The 14,761-nt window shown below is 31.7% G+C and overlaps 1 long non-coding RNA gene across 1 annotated transcript; it reads right to left on the bottom strand.

The window, feature by feature from the left end:
• Nucleotides 1-11,549: 11,549 nt before the first annotated feature.
• On the bottom strand, nt 11,550-14,020 carry LOC148276577 (uncharacterized). Its single transcript, XR_015823699.1, has 2 exons — nt 13,031-14,020; nt 11,550-12,808 (listed from the first exon to the last, which is right to left on the bottom strand). It is a non-coding gene; the product is annotated as an uncharacterized LOC148276577 (long non-coding RNA).
• Nucleotides 14,021-14,761: the final 741 nt, after the last annotated feature.

Genomic DNA, 14,761 nt, shown 5'->3' with positions numbered 1-14,761 from the left:
GTATTGCGGTAGTTACTATACTGGGTATAGTATAGGAAGCGCATAAGCAGACGCTCAGGAATCTGGTCTGCACTGAACCGGCAGAAGTCCTGAGGCGACCCGTTATTCGTTTTAAGGTAGGCACGCAGAATATCTTCGAAGCACAATTGAGGGTACTATTTGCAAACCCGGCGAAATCCATATTTCTTTATTTTGAGCAAATCACAAAAAACTGACACAATATTTAACCTCAACCTTATTTTGAACTTCAACTTTTAAATGTAATTAGTAAATATTTTATACCTAAGCAGTGATGACATAAGCATGATTATGTCAAGAAACAGTATTGAAATAATAAATTTAATTTTATGCATTCCAACTTTACAATACTTAAGTAGAGATTAACAATTACAACAGGGATGGAGAATACCTTAAATAAGGGAATATGGAAGTCAAGGCATTTACAGGGCTTATGACCTGTCATTGGCTGGTTTTCGATGCTAATTTTCGTTTAAAAACATAATGTTGGATTCAATATGGAATATGTTGGAACAATTTGTTCCTCAATGTTGACAAATCTAAAGTTTTGACTTTTTGCCAAAAATGAAATCCAATAGCTTTCAACTACACCATAAATTCTATAAATTTGGAGCGAACGACTGAAATTACCGATCTTGGCATTATATTCAATGAAAAATTAAATTTCATTAAACATGGGGCGGTCCTTAAATGGGCCGGGGGTGCGAAGAATCTCCCGGCTCGACATAGAATTGTGGAGGAGCTGTTTCGCACTGCTCAGGATAGGGAAGCTTTCTCCCAAGTGATCGTCAATGTCGGGGGGACCCGACATGACACGTGAAGAAGAAGAAGAAACATATTTTATTTTTATTTTATTTTATTCAAAAAACATACAGTCATACAAAATAAGTATTAAAAACAACAATTTTTTAACATAAAAAGACCAATTAAGTTTTCATAAATTAAAAAGATATAAACATCAAATGTGACAATAAAATAAATAAGAATTTTAAGTGAGAAAAGAAAAATTGTTGACATTTGCGTTTTCCATGGAGGTAATAAATTAAAATAAATAAAAATACCGGATGTACACTCCGAGCCATCCACGCACACACATGAACGCACATATAAAACATACACAAACATATACATTACATGCGGCGTATATACATAGCATAAACCACTCAAGATGCACATTCAGCAACTATCCTAAATAATCGACCCCATGAAGAAATTTTCTGTAAAAATGCAACGTGCAGTTAAAAATGTCTACACCAATACTGAGTCCGTTATAATTTCTACAGGTACGTTTAATGAATGAATTCGAGGTATAATTGTTTTTACAAGTTGGTACATAAAAAAGGGAATTTAATCTAGTATAGCGAAGAGGACAACGGAAACCAATATTTTGTAAAAAATATATATATGTATAGAGAATAACAAATAAAAGCATGAAAACTCTGGGATTTCTGTTGCGAACGATCAGAGATTTTGACTCAGTTTATATAATGAAAAATTTATATATTGCTTTAGTAAAGCTCGGGTTTCCTAGGACAGCGGTGCCCGTATTTTAACGGCCGTAGTGAACATTAATGCGGTTGACAGCCGTCGTAACGGTGACTAGAGAGTGGTTTCCTATAAAAATGGTGTTGATAACACCGTTAAAAAATAAAACCACTCTCTAGTCACCACTACGACGGCTGTCCACCGCATCACCGTTCACTACGGCCGTTAAGATACGGGCACCGCTGTCCTAGGAAACCCTAGCTTAAGTAGCCAACTTGAATATAACTCGGTTATATGGTCACCATATTATAAAGTACATATAAATAATATTGAAAGAGTTCAACATAATTTTTTACGTTTCTTTAATTTTAAATTAGGTATTTCAGTTGAAGATATTAATTACTTATGCTAAAATAAATATTTGAATGTACAAACATTAGAAAACAGAAGAAAACTGAATGATTTGTTATTTTTATTTAAAATATTGAATTCAATATTTGATTGTTCCGAACTGTTACAACTGATTAACTTGCGAGTTCCGGGCCGGGTTACCCGATTTAATAAACTATTCTATGTGAATATATCTACAACAAACTACAGCGCACACTACACACTCGCCAATAAGGAGAATTCATACATTTGCAAATGAATACTCAAATGACGTAGATATATTTAATATAACACTTTTGAATTTTAAAAGGCAGTGTATCAATTTACTATCTTCAAATTGTAATACCTAAAGAATACTATGTAGATTTTAATTGTTTACCGTTTATTGACTTATGTATATGTACCTATTTTAAATAAGTATTTTTCTAACTTCTTCTAATTTTAAGATAATTTTATTACAACCTATACGAAAAAATGTACTCCTGTTCTCTACTGCAATATATGTATGTATTATTATGTATCCTCATATATTTTCTACTAATATGTAATGAATTATATTTTATTTTTTTATTTTATTTTTATTTTTCTTTCTCTTCTTAATTAATTTTTTTTTTGCTCTTTCTTGATCAAAATAATATAAAAACAGAAACAAAAATGCATAACAAATAAAAATAAATAACAGATAATAAATAAGTAATCAAATAAACATTGAAATATTATATCACTTTAAAAATTATTTAAAAAATTAACACAGGCATATATATCATTATCATTCCCTTTCCGCACCTAATAGTTTCTAGGGTACTAGATTAGTACACCAATCGCAGCATATCTCGATCAATTTTTTTACCTGAAGGTAAGGTGATCAGTCTTACGATTCAGGTACCAGTCCAGGGACTTTTAAATATTCTAGTGTGAAAACACCCCTTTGAATGAATATTTCATATCAACCATGTCGGGAATCGAACTCGAGACCTCTTGCATGGTAGGCAAACGCGCTGACCATTACATCACGAGGCCGAAAAAATACGCGATATAAAAGCTTTTTCTACGTCCGCGAGAGCGTTTGGAATATCACACCGGGTCCGTCAAACACCGAAGCCAAAAATACTTGTGGGTCATCAAGCAATCTATGTGAGGTTTTATTATGGCCTGATATGCCAAAGAAGTATGGAAAACGATCAACAAAGAGAACACTGTTTGCTACCACATTAACATGTGAAAAATACTGCGCAATATGTGAAGAAAACATTATGAAAAAAGTAAGGCTGAAGAAGTAAAAATAAAAAAAAATAAAAAAAGGAAATTAGCAATATAATGGAAAGATAAGGCGATAGACGGATAGACTAGAAAAAGTAAAGACAAAAGTTTGTGTTTCATCTCAAAAAAAGCCATTAAAAAGCACTGGCGGCTGCTGACCGAACATTGGTAGTGCATTTCTTTACGCTTTGCCAACTTGTATATTAAGTTTAATAATATTATAACTATATGGCAAGTCTTACGTGATAAACGAGCAATAGTATGACAGCCCGCGCATCGGAACCAGAAACGCTAAATGCACCCAACATAATACGCACGTTATACGTAACTAAATTAGTACTAATATCATGTCGTTACGCATGTTCAAAGTGACATTACAATCGAATTTCAAACTTCAAATCTGCGCATGCGTTGGCAATGCCCGGAGCATGTTTATTATTTTCTCCTTCTAACACACGATTCACCGGTATGAAAAGTTGTCTCTATTATCTCGCTCAAATGACGATTTTAAGAGATATGGCATATTTCATACAAATTCAGGGTAAAGAATTGTGCAAAACAGAATATGCACAGGGACGATTGCGCATGCGTAGACAAGATTATAAAATCGTCCGCTAGAGTCGATCTCGCTAGATCTTTTAACGCTAGTATAGAATATTATGTATGATGTTTTCGAGTATAATATTGCAACGAATCTCTGTTTCATTGTACCTTTAATATATTTTGACTTTCAATAAAATTACTAATTTTACTACACATTTTTACTTGGCAGTGCATTGCACTTATGCACATACTAAGTAACCGCCTCTGTTAAAAATATTCCAAAATTACAGTGTTCTCAATGAAATGCGTGTTCATGCAAATTGCATTTCAGCCAGTCATGAAATAACATATTCCAGGTGGTGAAATAATTTATCTTTTCCTTTGTCGCGAGTTTTTCATTTTAGAAGATGATCTGAAAACTTGCGTTGAAAACGACACAAGTAATGATTCGTTTGACTGCAATGATAACGAGAAAATAGATGATTCGTTTGACAAGGAGATAGAATAAATTTTTAATAACGTACCTCAGAATCCATAGAAGTTTGCAAGGATAATTATTTTTGTAGTTTTCCAATTATTTGTAGACCAATTAATAAACAAATATAAACTTTAATATCGTTTAAGTGATAAAATCGTTGTTTGTTGTTGATTAAGTTTTTATAATATTCTTATTTAGCTATTTGGTTAAATAAAAACAATGCTCGGTCAGGTCAATTTTAACTACCCCATTTCTGAATACAAGTGTCCGATCACTGTATTTTTTTATGCTTTTTTATGAGATATTATTTTTCAAAATAGCTTTTTAAGAAAGGTCCAATAAAGTAGAGATACTAAAAAATTTTTTTTTCTGAATGCAAATAAAATTGATTTAAAAAAAAAATCTATTCGAATACATCCGCTATTGAATTAGAACAATTTCTAAGGGTCCGATCACTATGTCGATTAACATAAATATTGTTTTTATAACAATGATTAATAAATTCTTATATTTAGTTATGTATTAAAAAATTTGTAGACGAGGACTGGATTCAACTCCCTGAGGAGCTGTTAATATTAACATATTACAATAAAGATAAAGCCCTGTAAACTTTCATATTCCCTTATTTAAGGTATTCTCCATCCCTGCTGTAATTTGTTAAAGATGAAGAACATTTTAGAGAAAGTAATATAGAAGTCTAGGTTTCAGCTTTTCAACTTATCAAACATCAACAGATAAAAGAATTGAAGGAATAAAGATGTTCAAATATGAGGGGAATGGTGAATGTTACACAGTATGTAAATTGACCACTTAAGCCAGACAATGACAGATCATAAGCCCTGTAGATGCCTAGACTTCTATATTACTTTCTCTAAAATGTTCTTCATCTCTGTTGTAATATGTTAAGTAGTTTTTGTTTTTTTGCTGTTGTTATATTAGTAAAGAAATACTTATACTTTAAAATATAAAAAATCTCCATCTTAGAACAGGCTGAGCCATGTTAGATGGAGACTAACCTAACCTAACCAGAGGACACTCCGAATTCATTTTTTAATTCACTAGCTTTATATAGATTCCCTGGTATTAAATATGTATTCTTATTTATGTTATAAATTAATAAAATAAACCCTTATCTTATGAACCCAAGTATTTCTTTCAATTTAATTCTTTGGCATATTTGTAATAAACGCCCAAAGTTAGATAATTATGTAAAATTTGAAATTCAAAAAGCTGTCAATATAATACTAGTTTATTTTTAAGCCTTGACAAATAAACAGTCGTGTTCTGAATCGGTTAGCATATTAAATAAATTTTAGTGATTTCACATAAACTAAACAGACGGTTTTATTCTTTAACATACAGTTTACTAGTAGTATAAGGAAATATAATAAAAAACGTGATGGGAAAATAGGGAAGGAAAAGAAAATGGGAAAAGTAAATATAAAATTGTAAAATTTTTGGCCTGGATCTTAAATACTCCAGGCGCAAGTGATCACAATTAATAGGTTCGATAAAAATTTATTAGATTAATAATGAAAATTCTGATACTTCATATAACAATCATATTAGACAGTTCAATACAATTAAAATTGCAATTACGTGTGATCGACTAGGAAGACAAAACCCGAATAAAAAGTGCCGGCCGCCTCGCGCCGCTCGCAACTTAAACATGTTTGATATACCAACACGTTACTATGTTAGTGCCTATACACTAACGTATAGTGCATGGCAGGGGCGAACCGTGTATAGAAGCGATTATGCACAGCTTACCATTATATTTGACTAACCATAATAATGTTTTATCGTAAATTTATTTACAGAAAAACAAATAAATAATTAACATTTGTTTTAAATCATTTCCACCATTTGTATTTTTATCCTAATATAAATATAAATTTTAATAAAACGCCCCCAGCGCCTGTGATGAGCCAAGAAACTAGCCGATTATTCCAGCTTATTTTTTCATACGAATAAGTATAATATATTTTGAATGTCTTAACTCGAGTGCGGGTTTTTTCTCCTAGATTAAACTAGCAGATTACATAAATTATTTGAAGATTCTTGATTTGGAAAACAGTAATTTAAACATTGTTTTTAAATGACTATTTTTATTTGAGATGGTACTTTTGACATAAGACTATAATTACTTTCAAGCGTCATATTGCAGGACATAAAGCGCTCCACGCGACCGTTTTTAGCACTATTAATTACTAGAACAATGGGGCCAGTTGACATTTCAATTGAATACCTAATATCGACTCAATTCATAGTGGTATTTTTTATTTATTTTTTAATGAATTAGATATTAAAGTAATGGATAATATATCTGTATAATTTAATATATCACGAAGGTAACATCGTTTGAGTTGATTTCATGGATGAAAGTTGTATCACATTGAACCACAGAAAAATATCAATTTATAGTATTTACATTATATTATGTACCTCCTATGTAGGTACACATCATGCGCGGTCCGTTCATAGAACGCATGGAACCATTGGTTCCCCTACATTTTGGCAAATAATGTTTATAAAATAGCATATTTAATAAATTAATTATCCGTCATAATACCTAACATTAAGATTACTATAAACAAATTATGTAATAATAATTTGAGTTATAATTGCGATAAATTGTGAAGGAATTTGACTATCACTTTAAAAAAATATGTTAAAAAGCAACGTAGCCTCCGGCACACCCATTTACCAGCGCTGTCAAGCGCGTACTGATCGGCAAGTACTTGCTACTGGCTGGCTGAGTATCGATATAAAAAACGATCGCGATGGAAGCAAATTTGAAATTCCGTTCCAGCGCCGTACTGAACGCGCAGTTCAGGCGCAGGCGCAGACTTAAATCCTCACTAGGCAATGGAAGCAATCGAAGCATAACAATACATTATTTTCCATGTGATCCGAACGCAAGACCGCGCCGCGCAGCACAGCACAGAGATGCGATTTTGGTATTTTGGCGCTGGACATAATAGTTTTATAATTATTTTGTGGTAGAGCAGAAATACAAAATTAAATCTAGAGTTCAATTCAAACATTACATCAATATAATGTTGATTAGTTATAAGAAAAACGTTTGTAATCTACTACATCTATTGATTTTTCGGGTTCAAATAATGACCAATTAATTTTCGTTGAAAAGCCATGTTTTTTAACAAGATAATATTTATTTTGGTTTCACTGCATTTTAGTCAAATAAAATATAATTCCACAAAATACTTCGCAGGTTTTTATTATAGTATTATAGCGAAGTCGGTTATTTTGTTATTACAATTTATTACTAGATATGTAAAATTATTGTTTTTATTTCTAATCATATGTATAAAGTATTTATTTTGTCTTTAATTTTTCAAGGGCAGTGTATATTATTATGTACCCATTACCAATATATTAATTGCTTCCCTAATCAAAAACCCCACCGCACGCCCCTGGTACACATATATGTTTTTTTTATGGCTTACCTGTAAATAAAATCACCATTCGCTACTGGTGCATGGACACTACAAAAATAATATTCAAAAATATTAATATCCGTTATCGATTTATATATATATCGATTGCGGCATCTTACAGTTCACTTACCAATCTTACCAGTATGCAGTGCTGAACAAGGTACTGGTTTCAGTTGGCAGCATCACGGGATAACCTCCGTTATGTCACAGTACATTAATAACCTGTTTTGTTTGCACTGCGGAGTAGGTAAACATAAGGCGTCCCGCTAGCGGTCAGATTCTTTGAATTATCAGTATTTATTTAGAAATTTAAGCATTTACAAAGCTTATGACCGGCCATTGGTTGGTGTTAGTTAAAACTTTATACGAACTGTTAACCATTGACTATAATATTTGTTTATTTGAATTTATACATATTATTATAAGTGATATTTTTGTTTTTAAATTTAAATGAATAACATTTCATATATGTAATATTCCAAAGGAGTTTTTGGAAAAAACTCATTTAGGGACATGCAAATAATAATTTTTATTTACTGACGTATTTATATATCAACTATAGGCTTAAGTATAGCCTGTGAGCTCGCCAATACATGACAGATGACATTAACATAACCATAGAAAAACATAGCAGTTGAGCTCTCAGAAGTAAAGCAACGTGAATGCAGCAATGCTTGAACTACATGTCAATAATATTGTAATAATAAATAATATTATTTGGCCATACGGAACTTTAAAGCACACCTTGGTTTAAATACTAATAGTATTTTATCGGTTAGGTAGGTGTATTTAAAAAAAATGTTGCGTACCTGAAAAAAGCACAAATAATTATGTTTTTGTAAATGATGTCAGTAGCGACACTCAGAGAGTGGCTTTGTGACGTTTTGACATTTTTTATAAGAAATTCATGGCGTAGCCGAAATACTGTTATGAAAACGAGGATGTTTTTGTTGATTGACGTTAGCAGGCGCTACCCAGGGGCGACTTTGTGACGTGAGAAATTATTTAAAAAAAGAGATTCATGGCGTAGCCGAAATATTGTAATTAAAACGAGGATGTTTTTGTTGATTGACGTTAGCAGGCGCTACCCAGGGGCGACTTTGTGACGTGAGAAATTATTTAAAAAAGAGATTTATGGCGTAGCCGAAATATTGTAATTAAAACGAGGATGTTTTTGTTGATTGACGTTAGCAGGCGCTACCCAGGGGCGACTTCATGACGTGATGAAATTATTAATTTAAATATTTTTTGTTCATTTTACATAGCGTAGCCGAGATAAGAAATTGCGTGGTGTTTCAAAATTTAACCGTGTAGGTAGCCGCCTAGTTACGATATTATTTTTGTATTTGTATAACTCCTGTTTTATAATGTTTATGTATTCATCGCTATAAAAATTAAACTAAATATAGTTTTTACATTTAATCGCTATCCGTTTTTTAAATTATGTTTGTAACACTCAGTAATATTTATTTTTCAAGTATTCAATGTTATTTTTGCATTTTAATTAATATTGTTAATATAAAGCGTATTTTTATTTATTCGAATTAACTAGACTGTTTTTATTACAAAAAATAAAAATGCATATTTCTCTTTGTATTTTTCTGTTATAAACAATCTATGAAAATAATACACATCAAATTTCCATTGTCTGTTGATTTTATTTGCAATCTTCTTTTTTTTCGATGGTTAAAACTCTAGGAAATTCAAAGACAATAAAATTTTTACTGTCATATATTGGCGAGCTCACACGCTATACATAGCCCCAACTATAATATTATTTACCAGAGAAGAATAAAAATTATGATACATTATAAAAAATTATTATTATTACATACATATCTTCTATATTCTAAGCTAATATGCGTATGAAAAAGTGCAAATTATAAATAATACAAGGTAAAAAGTATGTGCTATTAAGAATTACGTAATACAGCCTAAAAGTATGTGAATAAGTATTAAAACTGACATATAAATACATAATAGAAATTAAAAGCGAATGAAAAACGTATGGAATAACGTATGGAAAGAATCGTATGGTTTTAAAAGATTATGGAAAACTTAAAATACGCCATTTTTTTCACCTACATAAATCCCTTTTAGACATATTTTTCTTTGCTATTATGATCATTGATCATTTTGCTAACCGGTTTCGTGTTTCGTTATGTGTATCGTTTGGATTTTTTTTTTTACTGAAAATCTTTTTTTCGCAACACAATAAGGATATAATAAATAAAAAATACTACACTTCAGGTTGAACTTATACGCTTTTGAAAATACATGTTCTTTTCCCTAATTTTAATATATTTTCTATTCAAAATAATAATACCGGCTAGGTAACGAGTACGGTGAAGTTGAAATATTTTGTTTGTCTTAATATAATATTAGGTTAAGTATTCATAAGGTTATAAATTAATCTGTATAAAATTTCTTAATGTTGTTCTTTATTTACTATTTTTTTCATGTATCTCTATAATAATGCATATACTTATGTGTATATATTTGTATGTACATATATATACATGTATGTATATGTGTGTGTGTGTGTATGTATGCACATACATGTGTATTTATATGTGTATGTTTTTATATGTAAATATATTAAATATCTTTGTATATAACCATATACCTATGTTGTTACATTTCCTTATTTTGACTTATTATTGTATCTTTTAGTTTTTCTTATGTTATCTTTAATTTTAACTAAATGTACATACTTATGTGTTTTCTTTACCTTCTTAAATAAAAATAAATACAAAAAAAAATGTGAATTAATTTTAAAATCTGAGCGATGGTGTGGATTCCAGTTCTGCACTTCTGTTCTTTTTTTATATGTTTTCTATTTGTAATATTTAAAATTTGATATTTAAAAACCTATGGCACCACCGTGGCATATTGATTCCGATTCCGTGACTGAAATTACTCCGCCTGTGACGTTTCAAAATATCTACGGTGAGTTGTCCTGATTGGTGGGTTGACTTCCCGTAAACCATAAATGTATACAACACTCTGTTATTGATTGATTAAGGAGAGCTAGTGAAGTAAGTAGTAAAGTAGTTCATTTTTATTAATTTTTTCGCCGCACAACGAAATGCTCAAATTTTACCGCACGTAAGAAAATATTTTTTATATCAAAATTTCCCCTTGCACTGAACTTCCTCATTGAGTTGATTTATTTGTCTTTGGTTCACCGTTACACATAAATATTCTTCATGGCCTTCGCGTTTACGTAATAAAACACGAAATAACATTTGTGAATGAATTCTTAACATTTCTACGTTCAAGATCAAATACCAGCGCTAATGTTGGTCAGCTGTCAGTTGTATGTAAGTGGATTACTAATTCAATGCTAGCATGATGTGTTTGTTTGAAATTGTCGCTCATACGCCAACTGCACCTAAATAACTGTTAGTTTTACGAATTCCTCTTAGAAATTTGTCTCGGTTTGGATTCAAATCTCAATATTGGTTGTAATCACGTGCGCCATTATTTGGTCAGGCAGGTGTATATAAAAATCGATAATCGGTTAATCAAATATTTTATATTTGAACCAAAAAATTGACTCAAAACATGATATCCTAGTTTTTTTTTGCACCACGACAGGCCAGGAGGCCCGATTACAATGATGAATTACATCGCGGGCTAAAGAAAAATTACTTTCAATTTTTGTATTCTCATCGGAAATCGAACTCGGAACCTTCCGTGTTTGAGTCAAGCGTATTAACCACTACACAACGAAGACCGCCAAGCGATAGATATCCTGTTTTGTTGATATCTGCGAAAAATTGCGTATATAGTTTATGTAATAATTGTTATTTTTGTTATAATTTCAGGATAAAAGAGTTATATTTCATAGTTAAATATTATAATACCATCGTGTCAACCGATTTAAGTTTTAAATTTGTTATAAAACCGTCACAATATACGAAAAATAAAAGTGGATTGGTTTGTTAGAATCGATTCCACAGACACACTAAATATCTCAATTTGCACATGCGCGGACTTGTGAATTCAGTATTGGACGATCGCCTCAAGGAACCATTAGACATGCAGTTCCATATTCCAGAATTAGACGGAGCGCAAGTGTATTTTACTTCAGTCCGCACATAACTGTGCAGTCGAAAGGTTGTGTGTAGGCTTGCCGTAATTTTTAGAAGTTAATAAAGAATGAATATCGAATACATCTCAGATCGCTACGGTTAACAAAAAACTAAAATTAAATAAAGTAATTGGCGAGGCCAACAAATAATAAAGTAAAACGTTGTAATGTTACAAGTCATAAAATAAACTTCAAGAGTTCGAAATAGTAAGACAGCGTTTTTATTTTAGCAAAATAATTCCGTCCACGCTTCAACAGTTTATATATTATTTTTTATCTCGATGAGTTTCTAATGTATTGTATCTTCTTTAATGTGTTAAAGCGTTTGTTTGCGTGTGATAAAATAATTGTAGGTGTCATATTTACCGCAAATCGCGAAGTAAATATAATAATATGTAAATGGTTCCTGCACGAAATGTCAATCTACTTCCATGTGTGGACAGCTGAACTAGTGAACTGAATGTCTAATTATTTTATTTATTGTTCATAATATTTGCCAGGTATTTAGACCACGTTTCACCATATTAAAACCAATCAGAATTAGGCAACAAAATCGGACAGAGTAAATAAAGCGAGAGAGTCAAGGACAGTTATATTTTACGGTCGGATTCATTTTTAAACGACAGTGATACAACGGTTAATAAATAATTGAGTCGAAGCTTCAAAGGAGAGAAATAGGAAGAAAGTAGTTGTATTGAAATTTAAATATATAATTTAATACGCACATTAATCTTTTTGCTATCGTTATGGCGACCATTCCGTTACGCCAGTATTATAAATTAAAACGATATATTTGAAACCGTTTATTAAATACTTGATCTTCGAAAAAAATGCACTTTGTCTTTTGAAGCTTCCAGTCCTCGATTCATTATCGTTTAATTTTTACAATAGAAATCTCCTTTTTTGTCTCGTTTTGGTATTTATTTGTTCATATTGAGATATTTTATTAAATAAATAATTAATAGACGTGTGATATCCTAAATACTGACTCACCCGCGCAGCGTTTGCTTCCCGGGGGGGTATTAGTTTTGTCGAGAGGGGCCGCGATCGGGGGTCGCTGCTCAAACGCCGCCGTCCCTAGTGAAGGTTGATCTCCCGCACCCAGCTTCGGCTCGGAAGTCTGCAGCGCAGAACCTCTTTACTTAGTCCGTGAGATAACCCCGTCTAGAGCCTGGCTTACACAGCGGTCTGCAAGCGGAAGGAACCTTCGGTCAGGCTTGGTTAGACGTGGTTAGCCACGACTGCGGGGCGGAGCGCTCAACGATTTTCGGATTCGGAGCGGAGCAGGGCGAAGATTACGATTTGACTAAATAATAAAACGCAGAGTAGAGAAAAACTTAATATCTATTGCTTCAAGTTGCACATGTATGTATTATCAAACAATTTGCACCGTGCCGCAGTTGATCATGAAAAAGTGTACACTAAAAAAGTTTATTGCTTTTTTTTACATAACATTTGAGATCACATAAAATATAAGAATGTTCATAAATACATAAAATTTTATGTCGGGATAACAAAGTATAGTCCCCGGCCAACTATTGGGGTGGAAAAAACTATCCTTTAAATTAATTTGCATTTTTTTGCTTCTTTTTTATAATATTTTGTAAACTTGCCAAACACAAGAGCCAGACTTTTTTTTGGCAAGTTTAACCTTAATTGTTCCATTTTGCCACTGCGTGTTTTCTTTTTTTACGCTAATAAAGGTTTTTATTTTTAAAAAATATAATAAGGGCTGGCCCGGGGGACTGGATTTATCTGGATTTTACGAGCATAAAAAAATAAAAATCTCGGATTCAATTCGTGTAAAATCAGGTAGGTAAAAAATCTAAAGTGTCTCGATTTTCTCAGATAGAACTGGCGTCCGACCGTATAGCGTAAATTTCAGGTAGATACCTCAAAAGTGGAATTTGATACGGTCGTTTAAAGACTAGATATCTGAGTCAGGTACATTTGAAACAGCTCGTTTAAAAATGTATGGGAAATTAAAAGTTCAAAAAGTATGAACTTTTAATGCAGATATTTAAAAACGACGATGATTGGCGAAGACCGCAGCGAGATCAGCATTGTCTTTTCCATCTCGCGCCGGTCAGATTCAAACTTTCGTGCGTTTAAAACCAGCCGACCGAGTTTTCCAATAACGATTGCAGACGCCCCTGGGGCCCGATTCCGCCGCGGAAACTGCCAATCTTTATGGATTCGAGGTCTTTAAAAGTAGGAAAATATTTTTCAATACAAAATACGTAAATAGCTCGGCTCTCGGCGGACTGGTTTCGGGAAAATTAAAAAAAACAGGTGAAAATTGACAAATTTGATATAATTGATTAGAAACCGTAATTATTTATTTAAATAAAAACTGAAGAAGTTTTATGTTTGAAGCACTAACTTAATGGTTATTCATTAAAATATAATGAATAAAACAATTTTTAATTTTGACAACTAATTTTTTTTTTCCATTGACTGGTTTCAAAGCTATACAAGCTTCTTTCTCAAAGTATACATAACTAATGAATTCATTCCTATTTTATGTTATCAGTATGCTGCCAATGAGACTAATAAATCAAGTCTTTTTGCCTTGAAAGTATGTTAATGTAAAATGGATACGTACGGAAAGAAATCATTGGTTAAGTATACCCTGAGAAAGAATCTTGTTTATCTTTGAAACTGGTCGGTGGAAAAAAAACAGTTGTTTTATTTATTATATTATAATGAATAACCACAAAGTTAGTGCTTCAAATATAATATTTCTTTAAATAAATAATCTCGGTTTCTAATCAAGTGTATCTCATTTATTGATTGATTTGATGTTTATTTTGTAGAACTCCATATTTAAACTTATAATATAAGAAATCAAACACTGATTTGAGTCTACTGAAAACTTTATTTTATTTTAACAAATATAAAAACAAAAATTTCGTGACAATTGTTTCGCCTTGTTAGGGCATTTTCAAACGGATGTAAAGAGTATATGGATTGAATGTCCTGATATAGTTATATAATTCAAGGTAATTGTCACGAATTTTTTGTTTTTAT

Source organism: Micrasema longulum, unplaced genomic scaffold (assembly GCF_059751315.1).
Source record: "Micrasema longulum isolate JH-2025_06_02 unplaced genomic scaffold, ASM5975131v1 h1tg001190l, whole genome shotgun sequence".
Taxonomy (NCBI): Eukaryota; Metazoa; Arthropoda; class Insecta; order Trichoptera; family Brachycentridae; genus Micrasema; species Micrasema longulum.
This window is presented reverse-complemented; position numbering and strand designations above follow the sequence as displayed.